This window comes from Urocitellus parryii, chromosome 5 (genome assembly GCF_045843805.1).
Source record: "Urocitellus parryii isolate mUroPar1 chromosome 5, mUroPar1.hap1, whole genome shotgun sequence".
Taxonomy (NCBI): Eukaryota; Metazoa; Chordata; class Mammalia; order Rodentia; family Sciuridae; genus Urocitellus; species Urocitellus parryii.
The window spans coordinates 108,814,455-108,828,708 of record NC_135535.1 but is presented as its reverse complement, the minus strand read 5'-3'; the positions used below and the strand labels follow the sequence as shown (position 1 = coordinate 108,828,708).

The following is a 14,254-nucleotide window of genomic DNA, read 5'->3' as shown; positions in this document are numbered from 1 at the left end:
GTCCCCCGTCTTCACCTTCAACGTTCAAAGGTAACAGGTTGAGGTCTTCTTGAGCCTGTGCCTTACTTTCTCTTTCTGTCTTTCTTCTTTGCTGTATTGAACCACAAGACCTGGTCTTCCCTTTTAAGTTTGGGATATTAAAGAGACATAGGGGTTATCTGGTTCAAATCCCTCCTCCGAAGTTTAGGCCTTCACTTGAGGCCATCATGGTGAACCCGCTGCAGGAAGGCTTTCCTTCAAGGTTAAGTACAAACATCTCACTCCCTCTAATACTTTCAGCTCCACCTTACAAATTGTGCTGATGTGCATGACTGAGAGACTTAGAAGATTCTGGAAGAATTTAGGGACATTCTTTTTTTTCCCCAAGTAGGTAAGATCTTCTAACTTTCACTAAAAATTTATATTTGAAAGGGGAAGAGAACAAGTCTGTACTGTACACACCACTGATTCTTGTTGAACATAAAGATGTCAAAAGTTAGAGCTGTGAGCTCTTGAGTGAGCAAATCTGGCTATTGAGTTCTACTTTGGGGGACAGAGGTCCATTTCCATGTCCTCGAGGACATGTCTCAGGAGATCAGTGGGGAAGGTATTATTCCCCCTTGGACCTATACAATTCCCGCATCCCCTTTTCATTGACACCCATCCATCATCAGAGGATTTCTTTAGACTTTGGGAAACCACAGCCCTGGTGGCTGACTGTCATCGGAGCCCAGTCTCCATTGCACTCTTCCATAGCTTCTGTTCCTCTTTGCTTTCTTTGTTCACAGCAGACACTTCCCTTGCAGTGGCAAAGATAGCTCCATGCTTATCCAGGATCCTTGTCCCTGAGCTTTCCTGATCCCAGAGAAGAAAGTTCCCTGCCATTTCCCAAAGTTGACATGTCAAACTGTAGGGAAGGCCCTGATTGGCTCTCCTTGGGTTATGTGCCCATTTCTGAGCAATTCATAACAGCCTTAGAGTTGGATTGCTACAATAAGCCAGGCCAGGTCACAGATGTACCCCTCCAGCAGGGCATAAGAAAGGGAAGGCTGACCTGGCTGGCCTACCTGAGCCGTCTGGAATGGAGTCTCACAGGAGAGGTTTCTGCAGCAGTGGAGGGCTGAAAGAGATCTGCGAAGGCAAAGGGAACACTGGTGGGTACATGATGTGCATGTTAAGCACAGAGTAAACATTGTGGTTTTCTCAAGGATGTTGATGCTTCAGAATATCTGGCATGTGGGAGTGCCATTGGAGTTATAAAACTGTGCTAAGTACTTATTTTCATTAACCTACTCTTTCAGATGCTATAGGTCTTAATATCACTTTCTTTGTTTCCCCCCTCCTGAGTAAAAGTTCCACAGATGTTTGCATTCAGGCTTAAATTTCATTCACTCTGTTTTCTATAATGCTGCTTGGGAATTAGACAATCCTTCTTATGTGCTTTTCTGAGATTTGGCAAAACCCAGGGATGAATTTCTTGCTTTTGTCTTTCTTGCCATGGGAGAATTGAAAGCAGTAGCTTTTGTCCAATAAAATTATTTTTTTTCCTTTTATTTAAAAAAAGGATTTAAAAGAACATCAACCTGGGCCAATAGCCCAGGGAACACTCTCCCCCACTTCTTTTTCTGCTTTTCTTTGCTTTCTGATAATTCCAAATCTGGCTTGCCTAGCCACCGCCCACTGTCATCTCTCCTTCTGTTCCTTTTCTTCCTGACCACAGAGAACACCAAAGCTTTAGAGGCCCAAGCAGGGCTTTATTCTGCAGCCTTTCTCTCCCCATTCCTTCTATTGTCAGGTTCTTGAAACTCTCTCTACAATTGAATTAGGGTCCTGTGAGAACTGTTCTCACACGGAATGGACATCTCTAGGTGGTTTATTCTCCAGGGTCCTGGAGGACATGGAGATGCAGGTATGAGCTAGGATATAATGTATGCATGTGTGTTCTATTGTTTGGATCATAAATGTCCCCAAAAGGTCCATATCTCCATGACCTTTAAAAGCTTGCTTTCCGACCTGTGGTTCTATTGGTTTCTCTTAAAAGGTGGGGCCTCATGGTAAGTCTTTGAACATAGTGGGAACTTGGCCCCTTCTTCTTCCTCTGTTTCTCTTCCCAGCCATAAGGTAAGTAGTTCTGCTCTGCTACATGCTTCTGCCATGATGTTCTGCCCCACCATGTGTCAAAGCAAAGGGGTCAACCAGCCATAGACTGAAGCCTCTGAATTGTGAGCCCAGATAAACCTTTCCTCTTTGTAAGTTGATTTATTCAGATTCTTGTCATAAGAATGGGAAACTGGCTAAGACAGTATGCATTTGTGAAAATACCATTAGAGTCTATCTGAAGATGTTAATGATCCCACAGATAACCAAAAAGGATGTCCCCAATGCACCCAATCTCCCATTTCACTGTACCTATGAACACCCAATTTTGACTAACATTGCCTTCCTTTATAATTAGGAGCTCATTGATTTCTTTTATAATTAAGAGTTCTAGACCTTGTCTTACTTAATAACTACCAATTTAGAGTACTAAATTTCACATAAGTTACCTCTTTTAATCTCCTAAGCACTTGAGGGGCTAGGTGTTATCATTCTCATTTTATCAGAATGTAGACTGAGACTAAAAGAAGTTACATTCCTTGATCAGTTTATACAGCTAGTGAATTGCACATTTGGGGTTTGAACATAGATTCATTCCACTAAATTTTATTGCCTCACAGTCATCAGTTGGACAGCTACACATGTGTGTGATTTCTGCTGTTGGAAGAGCCCTGCTCCCACAAGATCTCCTTTTTACCTTACACACCACATCACAAACCAAAATTAAAATTACCAATTCCCCCCTCCCTCCCTCTCTCCAACCCCCTCCTCTTAAATTATTAGTTAAGATGTTGTGAAAGAGAAAGGTATTGATCACTAAGAATTCATGGGCTCTCCTCGGTCTTCAGCCCTGCCATAGCAGTAAAGTGGGGGTCTAGTTCCAGCCAGTTGGCTATGAGGATGGAATGTGTCCATTCCCATGCGAAGTATGTTTCTTCCATCTATTTTGTATCAGTCATCGTTCCCCAGAGAACATATCTATATATTTTATTGGATATTTTTTTGAATTCTCAAACTATGTCCAAATGCTACCATGCCAATGATCTTAAATGCTGGAAAATTTTGGATTAAGCCCTGGCCACAGCCTATATATTCCTGCATATTTCTCTGGTCTGTCTCAATTTCTTCTAGATCTATGACTGAACTATTATGTTTCTGAGATCAAAGTCTCTGTAGACTCCACTTGCTTGTATTATGAATGATCTGTCTCTCTAAAGAGATTTTATCTTCTTGAAACAGTTAACACCATCATTCAGCTACATAGTCCCAATTTCTATTTCAGTGTCTGAAATATAATTCATGCATGAAAGGTTTTTCTTAAATAAATCAGTGAGTCTTCAGTCAATCCACAAACTGAAATTCAGGGTTGATAGAATATCCCTGTGAGAGTTTTCTCATCTTAAAGAATAGTCACTTTCAAATCTCAAAATCCACTTAATTATTTCCCCATTTGATCTCTTTGACCCTCCACTCTCTACATAGGGCATTCTGGGAAATTTTGTAATAAAATGGGCTAATGTAAAGCATATCCATATTTTCCCTTCTTAAGACTGTTATGATTTAGGAGGTTACATTCCTGACAAATATTGGGCTTTAGATCAGAACTAATGATTGACCACATGTCCCATAAGACATCCTACAAGAGCAACAAACGAGTATAGTCACTGGAAATAGCAAGGGTATGTTTCCAATTTTATTAAATGGATTTAAAATATGCTACATTTTTATAAAGTGTATTGTCATTTTATTTACTTTATCAGAACTTAGAAAACTTGTTTGAAAATGATTGGAAATGGTCCAACTAAACACAGTCACAATATTTTGTCTGATGTCTTTTATTCCCCATTGTAGTTTTGCCTGAAATAAACAGACACTTTCAATATGATTCCACTGATTTCACAGGTGCTTCAAGCTGTATGACAGGAGTTCATTATCTACATTTGCTGTTGGTAAGTCTAGTGGCAATAATGATGGGTGTTAGTGATAATAAAAACCAAACTAAGGGCCACCAATTGCCCCCTCCCTCCCTCTCTCCAACCCCCTCCACTCCCCAATGGATGAGATGGCCGTCTTTCAGCAGCCAAAGGGCACCATATGCAGCCTCTTCCTCTATTGTGATTCCCCATGGCTTTGACATACCTTACAATCAATTTCTTCTTCAGTCTGCAGCTCCTTAGATCAGTATTGCTCATGATCTTTGCCTTGCTATGACTTCCTACAGCTGTCCCCAGTCCTTGGCTACCTCATGCCAAGTATGCACTTTGGAGCTGGTGATGCCTTTTTTACACACCTACTATCCACCAGGGTTCAGGTGGCTGTGATGGATCTGTGTCCATTGACACTTACTGTCCTTTTCCTCCTTTGGGGGCTATGATGACAGCTAAAGTGGCAGCTATGTGGGCATCCTGGGTAAGCAATTTCTGGTGGGTAAATAGAAGATCACAATGGAGAACTTCAACAATGGCCTGGCCTCCAAGATGAACAAGGTGCACAGCCTAGAGCAGGCTAAGGGTGAACTGAAGGTAAAAATCCTTGACTGATACAAGATGCAGGGGCCAGCCCCTCTTGCAAATACAGTTACCATTTCAAGGACCTGAGAGACAACATTCTAGGTGCCACCATTGAGAATTCCAAGATTTTCTTGCAGATTGACAATGCCTGTATGGCTTCAGATGACCTCCAAACTATGTTTGGGGAAGAGCAGGAATTGCAACTGAGTGTCAAGGATGACATCAACGGCCTGCATCGAGTGCTGACACGGGTGAGGAGCTACTGGAGATGCAGATCAAAGACCTGAAAGAGGAGCCTGCCTGCCTGAAGAAGAACCATGGGGAGGAAATTTGTTTTCTGAGGGCCAGGTGGTAGCCAAGTCAGTGTGGAGATTCTTCCCAGGCTTTGAGCTAGCCAAGACTCTGAAAGACTTGAGAAGCCAATATGAAGTCATGGCTGAGAACCAGAAGGATACTTAAGCCTGGTTTACGAGTTGGACCAAAGAGCTGAATCTGGAGCTTGCTTGCTCCAGATGACCAAGTCTGAGGTCACTGACCTGTGAGTACCCTACAGGGGTTTGAGATTAAACCTTATTAATAGCTCAGCCTGAAAAACTCTGGAAGGCATACTGGCAGAGACCAAGGCCCACTTTGGAGCCCAGGAATTGCAACTGGGCACAGACTCAGGTGGTGATCAGTAGCACGGAAGCCCAGATAGGTAACATGCATTCTGATACCAAGTGGAAGAACCATGAGTACCAGCAGCTCATGGATATCTAGTCTCAGTAGGAGCCACCTACCAGAGCCTGCTGGAGGACCGGGAGTCCACTACAACAATCTGTCCAACCAGCTCAACATATGAGTGCACAGGCTTCTGGGTTCCCACCCTCCTGCAGGGGAATTCCCCTAGGAAGGGGCCTGAGAGTGGAGAAGTCAGGGGCCTTACCACAACTCTGCCCCTGTCTTGCTAATAAAACCTTATGGCCCAAGGGATGGAGGTACAAGTGGAGGAACAGGGCCTTTCACAAAGAATCTCGGTTGCTGCTTAGTCTGAATGTCACAGCCAGATTTTTTATGTATGTGCATTAAATAGCTTTGAATTAGGGGGAACATTCACATTTTTAAGGAGGTCATCATTGAAAGGAGAGGAAAAAAATTAGGTGGGAATATCTGTTATCTTCACTTTTCATGTCTTCCTAATCAAAATTGAAGCATCTTGATGTTTTGATACATGAGACACATTGGTTCCCCATCTCAGTCTGTTCCCCAAACAGTGTTCAGCAGTGACCCTAATAATGAATTAGTTATTGGGTTTACCCTACTGATTAACTCTGACAGTACAGGTTGGAGAGACATATCATTCCATGGGTTTCTAATTAACTTTTCTACACAGAATATATTTTCCTTTCATTCTCTTTAAACTATTCTGTAACTAAGTTGTATAAAATTTACATTAATGCTAATGGTTATGCCACATAACAAATCCAATCCACTGTATCTGGTGGAGTGCTATCATGTTTGCTCTGTGGGTAGCCCAGTGTTCACATGTATTGATAAACTCATCTTAGCCTTCCTTTACTTCATGTAAACCTGGGTTTCATTCAATTCTCCTTTGTCAGTTGTGACACCATGTTGCTTCCCTTATCAATGGATGAGTTAAATAAAAATCTTTGATGGCATTTTATTTTATCTTTGTATGAGAGTCTTGATTATGTCTTATTCTAAAAATTATCCTTTAATAACTTGGTAGTTGGTTTGTGTCATAAATTATCTTCTTTCCACCAGGAAGGGCTAGGTAAGGACTCTGATATGAACAAAATAATATTAGAGATTTATTTGTAGTTCTAATCTTATTTTCTAAACCTTCTCTGTATAATTTAAACTGTACTCATTGCCACCTTTTCCTAACAATAACTAACTTCTAAATAAAGTGTTTTAAAAAACATGTTTTCAGCTATTTGAATTGCCAATACCCAATATAATAAATTGAACCAGGACTATTATAACTTCCACTTTGCAGATGAGGAACTGAGGAGGGCATGTATCCTGCCTGACATCAACTGAAAAACATATCTTCCAAGGCAAATTCCCAGATCTTTCCAATATATAACCACATCAGCTGCCATACGCTACACTCCTGGTCTGTATTTCACAATGAATTAAGGTTAATTCAATTAATTTAGATGATTTCAGCTCTGAGGATACTTGAATATTTGAATATGCCAATAAAGTGCAAATTGATATTCAGTTGTGGTTAATTATCACACTAAGCACATTACTCAACTAATCTATAAAGTTGCTACCAGGGTAAAAATAGATATTAGCATATCCATTCGGAAGACAAGAAGCCAACTAACACTTATTAATGACTTGCAATTTGATAGATCTTTTTAGTTATTTTTCATACAATCTCAGAATAACTTTTTGAGGTAAGTTGTATGTCCTCATTGTATTATTGATGATAATAATGTAAACCTGTTTATTGATCACTCATATATTATCAGGTATAATCAAATAATATAATCTGTAATCCTATTAGATTGGTTGCATAAGTGAAACATAAATCATAGGAACCTTGAGAAATGTTTCCATGGTCATATAGGTAGGTTTGAACTTGGATCCAAAGCTCATATTCTTTTTTTTTATTAGTTGCTTAAGACAATACAATGATCTTGACATAGCATACATTTGATTCAAATAGTGTATGAATTCTCATTTTTCCACGTGTACAGATTGCAGGATGACATTGTTTATACATATTCTTAACAAGTCTGTAGTGATTCAGAGGAGTCAACATTACTGTTTGGTGGATTAATAAGACAGTGTCCATTATGCATGAGACTGTATACTCTGAATTATGAAGAGTAAATGGTGCCTCTGTCCCGGGTTTTGGGGAGCTTATTGGGATGTGGGGTCAAGGGAACAGATGAAAATTGGAAGAACTGGGGCAAGGAGAAACATGAGCTTGTCTAGAAATAATAGGGGGATTTCTTTTACAGAGAAAAGAAACTAGAGACGTAAGACATGAAATCAAGAGGGTGAACTTCCTGTTTTTTCCGGTCTTGTCAAAACATGGAGAGGTTAGGGAACATAACAATTGAAAAACAACCCAGAGAGCTTTGATGTTTCCTTTGGAGCTGGGTCAGGTACAAGGCTCCGTGTTGAAGCCTGCAAGTTAGGTCAACAGGCACCAGAGAGAACACAGAGCTCCTTTGCTCCTCTCCAGCTTTGGACAATGACCTTGTGATTGGCATGGGCCAGATAGGAGGAATTGAACCTGCCTGGGTGGAGAGAAGTCAGAGAACCCCTTGCTAATGTATGTGTGGTGCAGCTTCCTAGATAAAGAGATGCCGGTTCAGGGACTTGCAAAAACCAACTTTGGCAAATTGTGAGGAACTGGAGAGGCTGGGAGAGGTGGTGGGCCTCTATTTTTTTTTTTTTTTTTGTCAAAAGTAGAAGAATCTGGAGGCCTGGGAGCCAGAGCAAGATTCTGGAAGGTATGGTTGGAAAGAAAAGGTTATGAATTTGGGGAAGGGAGTGACCTGGTCACTGGGAGCCATCTGGAATATACTAAGGACAAATCACAGAACATATCCTTCCTGGGAAGAGGGGCAAATGCAAAATAGATGAAGGGTTTAGATTTTAGCAATTTATTCATAAAGTTAGAGTTCTAAATAGTGCATCTGTGGCAGAAGAAATTTGAGTTTCAAACAGAAGATTAAAGTTTTCTGTCTAAAAGGTCTGAAAGTCTAGGATTCTTTGCTTCTATACTAGATAGCCACTCTCAGATTGGGGCTTTCTAGAAAACACTTTTGTACAAAATGATAAACATAGATGCATTTATTTCCTTTGGCCACAACAACATATTGTTTTCTAAACACAATATGGAGAACATCACAAGCAAAATACATTTGGAGTATTGATTGACATCCCCTCTCCATTTAGTCTAAACTTTTCCTTTTTGTGAATCAAATGTATAAATCCTCCCATTTCATTCTTAGTTTTTCCTTCCTCTGCCAAACCATGAAAAGGCTTGGTTTTGCAGTGGGTTTTTCAAATGTTGAGGAAGGAGAGAAAATTTCCTTTTTTTCATAATTCTGGGCTTCTCTTTCCAGAAAGGGACTGGGGACAGCTTAGCACATAGATGAGTTATCCTTTTGACCCTTGTTCCTCTTCTGGCAATGGGATTTTTTTCTTTTTTCAAATTTCATCCGTGGCCATCCATGGTATAATTTAGCAGCAGGTTGAAGAGGGGTGTTTTTTTTTTGTTTTTTTGTTTGTTTGTTTTTTGCTACAGTGGCTGACTATATTAGTTTTCTTTTGTTTATAAATACAGATTTTTAAACTTTGTAAAGAAAACAGTTTTCAGCTTTTGTTTTTCTGTGGAATTAAGCATACTCCTACCTCTCCTAGAAGAGGGTATATGAATAAGTGGGAACAAAGGGTGGTTTTTTCTTTCTTAAAAACAAAGAAAAATGTAGCGTTTTTCTTCTCCTTCAAGAATGGTCATGTGTGCATGTCTGTTCTGAGAACTCAAATACATTGCTTCCTAATAAAGCATTTGCCATGACCAGAAATGGACCCAGAACACTGGCTCACTTACTCAGTTGTTCTGAAAACTTTAACAAAAGTTTAATTAATTCATCCTTTCTTGTAAGTTCCAGATACAGGGGATCTTCCCTTTTTTTTTTTTTTTTTTTTTTAACATTGTAGCCACTGATTCCCAAGAGAAATAATGAAAGGGCACATAAAATACACTAAAATAAAGACAACATTTTCCATCATGTCATTTTATTTCATAAATTTTTATTATCCAGTAAAAATTTAAATGATGACTGTCTTATACCCTGTCCAGTTAGGAGAAAAGAGGGATCAGTCATCTCTTAGTATCCATGAGTGATTGGCTGCAGGGATTTCCCCACCCTGACTACTAAATGTTCAGATATGCAATCCCTCAAGTAAAATGCTGTAGTATTTGCATGTAATCTGTACACATCTTCCTGTATACTTTAAGTCATCTCTAGATTACTTATAATACTTAACACAATGTAAATGCTATGTAAATAGCTGTCATACTGTGTCATTTAGGGAATAAAGATAAAAAAGTTGATACATTTTGTATTAGGGTGTTCCAGAGGCACAGAAACAACAGGAGATATGATTATAAAAAGGGATTTATTAGATTGGCTTACACAAGCAGAAGCTGGATAGTCTGCAATGATTGTTTACAGGCTGGAGAGCTGGAGGAACAAGTAGCTGTGTGGTCCAAGATGTTGACACCTCAGAACTAGAGGGATTAATGATCCTACCCCCAGCCTGAGACCAAAGGCTTCTGAAACTCTCTGGAGAATCACAGGCAGAGTCTGCTTTGAAAGCGTGAAGGAGTGAGAGTCTCGTGTCCTCAGACAAATAAAGCAGCGATCAAGAAAGTGTTCAAGAAGAATCAAGCTTGCATCAGCTGCTGCTTCCTAGTTCTTCCAACTTTTATTCCATCCAAGCCAAGATCCCATTGGATGGTGCTACCCCACTCATGGAGGGCCTCCACTTCAGTTTGCTATCCCACATGCCAATCATCCTAGACACAACCAGAAACCTCTTAATCTCCAGCATATCTTATTCCAATTACGTCGACCATTTAAATTTTACTTTTTGGTACTGAGGATTGAACCTAGGGGCACTTAACCACTAAGTCACATCCCCAGCCATTTTTAAAATATATATATATTTTATTTAGAAATAGAGTCTTGTTGAATTGATTAGGTCCTCACTAAATTGCTGGGGCTGGCTCTGAAATCAAAATCCTCCTGCCTCGGCCTCCTGAGCTGTTGGGATACAGGTGTGTACCACCATGTCTGGCTAAGATGCGATTCTTTTAAAAATAGTTTGTTTGTTTTTTTTAACTTGTTTTAGAGGTTTTTCTGATCTCAAACATTTTTAAAGGAAGAGTTCATCACATTTAAGAAGTTGTGTTCCACCCCCCGGGCTAGAAGTCATTTCCCATGCATCTCTAAATGTCAGCTGGGTCTTTACAACAAGAATTTTCCTTTTTCTTGTGCCTCCAAATAAAACCAAATCATTCTCCCCAGGAACTTGCATTAAACTCATTTTCAGCTGTTACTTTTACCCAGGCCTAAAATCTGCATTCTCATACCATTTCTGTATCTGATCTGTAGCAGATGACTTTGCTCTGAATTATGCATTTCCCTATTCATATTCCTGTTGTCCATGAGTGTGTCCAGGCCTCCTAGGGCAGGGTTCACGGCTAATTCTTTCATGTTGTGGCCAAAGAAACTGTAGATACAAAGGGCCCAATGTGTTATTGTGTTTCAATCCTCTAAGATTAGGCTTGGTTGAATCCAAAGCATGGCTGTCTGCAATTTATGTGGCTTTCCTTATCAGCAAAGGGAGTGCAAAGGAGTGAGCGTGGTTGTTATGGTTCGGATGTGAGGTGTCCCCCAAAAGCTCATGTGTGAGACAGTGCAAGGTTTAGAGGAGAAATGATTGGGTTTTAACCTAAACCTAATCAGTAAATTAATCCTTGATGGAATTACCTGAGTGGTAATTGGAGGCAGGTGGGGTGTGACTAGAGGCAGTGGTTCATTGGGGCCTGGCTATGGGGTATATATTTTGTATCTGGAGCATGGAGTCTTTCTCTCTTCTGTTACCTGATCACCATGTGGGCTGGTTCCCTTTGCCATACTCTTCCGCCATGATGGCTGTATATGGACTGAGACCTCTGAAACCGTGAGCCCTTAAATAAACTTTTCCTCCTAAGATTGTTTGGGTCATATCTTTTAGTAGCAGCAATGAGAAAAGCTGGTATTGCTGACTGGATTATCAGACCCCCTCTCTCACTGACTCAGAACTTTACAGAAAGAAAAAAAGGGTTTCCTCCTATAGATGGGCATTTCTAGCATCCTTTGATGTGCATTTCAGCAGATTGAAAAAGAAAGAGGAGGAAAGAAGCAGAAAGAACCTTCATACAAGGGAAACGCTAAAGGGTGGGCTCAGGGTTCCATAGCCAACAAATCCGATGAGCAGCCACCACCACCAGGGAGTTTTTTGGATGACCACAGTTTCATTATAGTAGATCCACAAAACTGAGAAAGCTGTGAAAGCAAGAAATCTGAGGAGATGAGAGAGATGAGACAAGGAAAAAAAAAAAAAAAACAGAAGCAGAGGCCCAGTGAGCAGCAAGGGAACCAGCAGAACAGCAGCACAGCCCTCTCTTGGAAAGGCCTCCTGCAGTGGAGGCCGGGGGGGGGGGGGGGGGGGGGGGGGCCTTTGTGAAGGAGATGGGCTCTCATTCATAATTGCTTTCAAATTGTTTCCTGGTCCTTTAAAATAATACCTTCTACAGGGCCCAGGCCTGGCTAATACGTCAGAATATGCTTGTGATGTAAAGAAGCATCAATACATACTCACTGCCCCATTTCCTCCAGGTTTGTTAGTGACATGTTCACGGGCAGTGTAGTTGAATGTAATGTATGCTAGGGGTTGTTATTCTGCCAGGTATGTACAAAGAGTAAAACCAGGTGGAAATGGCTTTGTTATTTAACACTGTGGATTTCCACAGACCAGGAAACTGAGGTGAAGTCTGTTAACCAGAGTCCATCCTTCCCTCTGTCACAAAGAAAACCCTACGAAACAATTCTGAGTCACTCTGTGTCCATAAACACACACACACACACACACACACACACACACACAGAATTTCTTTTCGTTATTCTTACAGGTGCACTTTTGGTTTGGAGTATGATATGAGAACCAAAACAATAGCCTGTCACAACTAAGCTGCTTTCTGAACAAACTATGGCGTTTATAATCACGGATACAGATTTATACTTACATATTGCCTTAGTCTGTTCTGTGTTGCTATCACAGAATATCACAGACGGTAAATTTGTAAAGAGAATAAATTTATTTCTTATAATTCTGGAGGCTGGGAAGTCCAAGCTCAAGGGCCTACAGGTGGTAAGGAGCTTCTTGCTGCATTATCCCTTGGTGAAAGGCAGAAGGTAAGAGTACGCACAGGAGGGGAAGAAGAGAACGAGGTTGAACTTATCCTTTTGTCAGGAATCCACTTCTGAGATAACTAACCTATATCTGGGAAAGAGGACTGAATGCATTCATGAGGTCAGAGCCATTCTGGCCTGATCAGCTTTTTAAGATCTCATGCACAATACTGTTGCTGAGAGAATTAAGTTTCCAACACATGAACATTCAGGGACACATTCAAACTGTAGCACACATTTAAATAAAAAAGAATAGCAGTACACCAGTAAAATAGTTTAGAGAATAATACAAATGATTGCCTGTTTCCCACCCAGTTTTTTAAAATTTTAACATTTAGCCATATAATTTTTTCCAGAAAATTTTAAAGGGAAAAAAACTCATTAAGGCACAACTCCTAATTCTGAGAATTGGTAATGCATTACAATTCTTATTACACATATAGAGCACGATTTTTCATATCTTTGTATATAAAGTATGTTCATGCCAATTCATACCTTTATACATGTACTTTTTTGCATTACAATTCTTATTACACATATATACCACGATTTTTCATATCTCTGTTTATAAAGTATGTTGACACCCAATTTGCGTCTTCATACATGTACTTTGGATAATGAAGTCCATCCTATTAGCACTAATCTCTAGGGTATATAAAGAACTCAAAAAGTTAAGCACAGAAAAAACAAATAACCCAATCAACAAATGGGCCAAGGACCTGAACAGACACTTCTCAGAAGAGGATATATAATCAATCAACAAATATATGAAAAAAAAATGCCCATCATCTCTAGCAATCAGAAAAATGCAAATAAAGACTACTTTAAGATATCATCTCACTCCAGTCAGAATGGCAGCTATTATGAAGACAAAGAACAATAAGTGTTGGATGTGGGGAAAAAGGTACACTCATACATTGATGGTGGGACTGCAAATTGGTGCAGCCAATATGGAAAGCAGTATGGAGACTCCTTGGAAATCTGGAAATGGAACCACCATTTGACCCAGCTATCCCTTTCCTTGGACTATACCCAAAGGACTTAAAAATAGCATACAATAGGGACACAGTCACATCAATGTTTATAGCAGCACAATTCACAATAGCTAAACTGTGGAGCCAACCTAGATGCCCTTCAGTGGATGAATCCATAAAAAAAATGTGGCATATATACACAATGGAATTTTGCTCAGCATTAAGAGAGAATAAAATCATGGCATTTGCAGGTAAATGGATGGAGCCGGAAAATATAATGCTAAGTAAAAAAAACAAATGCTGAATGTTTTTCTCTGATATAAGGAGGCTGACTCAGTGGGGTAGGGAGGGGGAGCATGGGAAGATTAGATGAATTCTACATAGGGAGGAGGAGTGGAAGGGAAAGGGAGGGGGCAGGGGATTAGCAAGAATGGTGAGAATTGATAATTAAAAAGAAATAATTAAGTGTGATTTGTGCTTTCCCTCTGTGAACTGTTCATCAGGATAATCAAATAGCCTTTGTAGATTAAGGGAAATTCTTCTTTTAAATAAAATATTCAATTTAAGTGGAAAAATAATGGGATTTACAAATCACTATTTTATAACTTCCAGTGAAATAATCCAAGCAATGATCATTGATGATTGACACTAATAAATGAAAGGTTGTTGGGGAACTCTACATGGGGGATATTAGGCCGAC

General features: G+C 40.0%; 1 pseudogene; it reads left to right on the top strand.

Moving 5' to 3' along the window:
- Window positions 1-1,833: 1,833 nt before the first annotated feature.
- Window positions 1,834-5,345, top strand: LOC144255031 (keratin, type I cytoskeletal 19-like; annotated as a pseudogene).
- The last annotated feature ends 8,909 nt before the right edge of the window (window positions 5,346-14,254 follow it).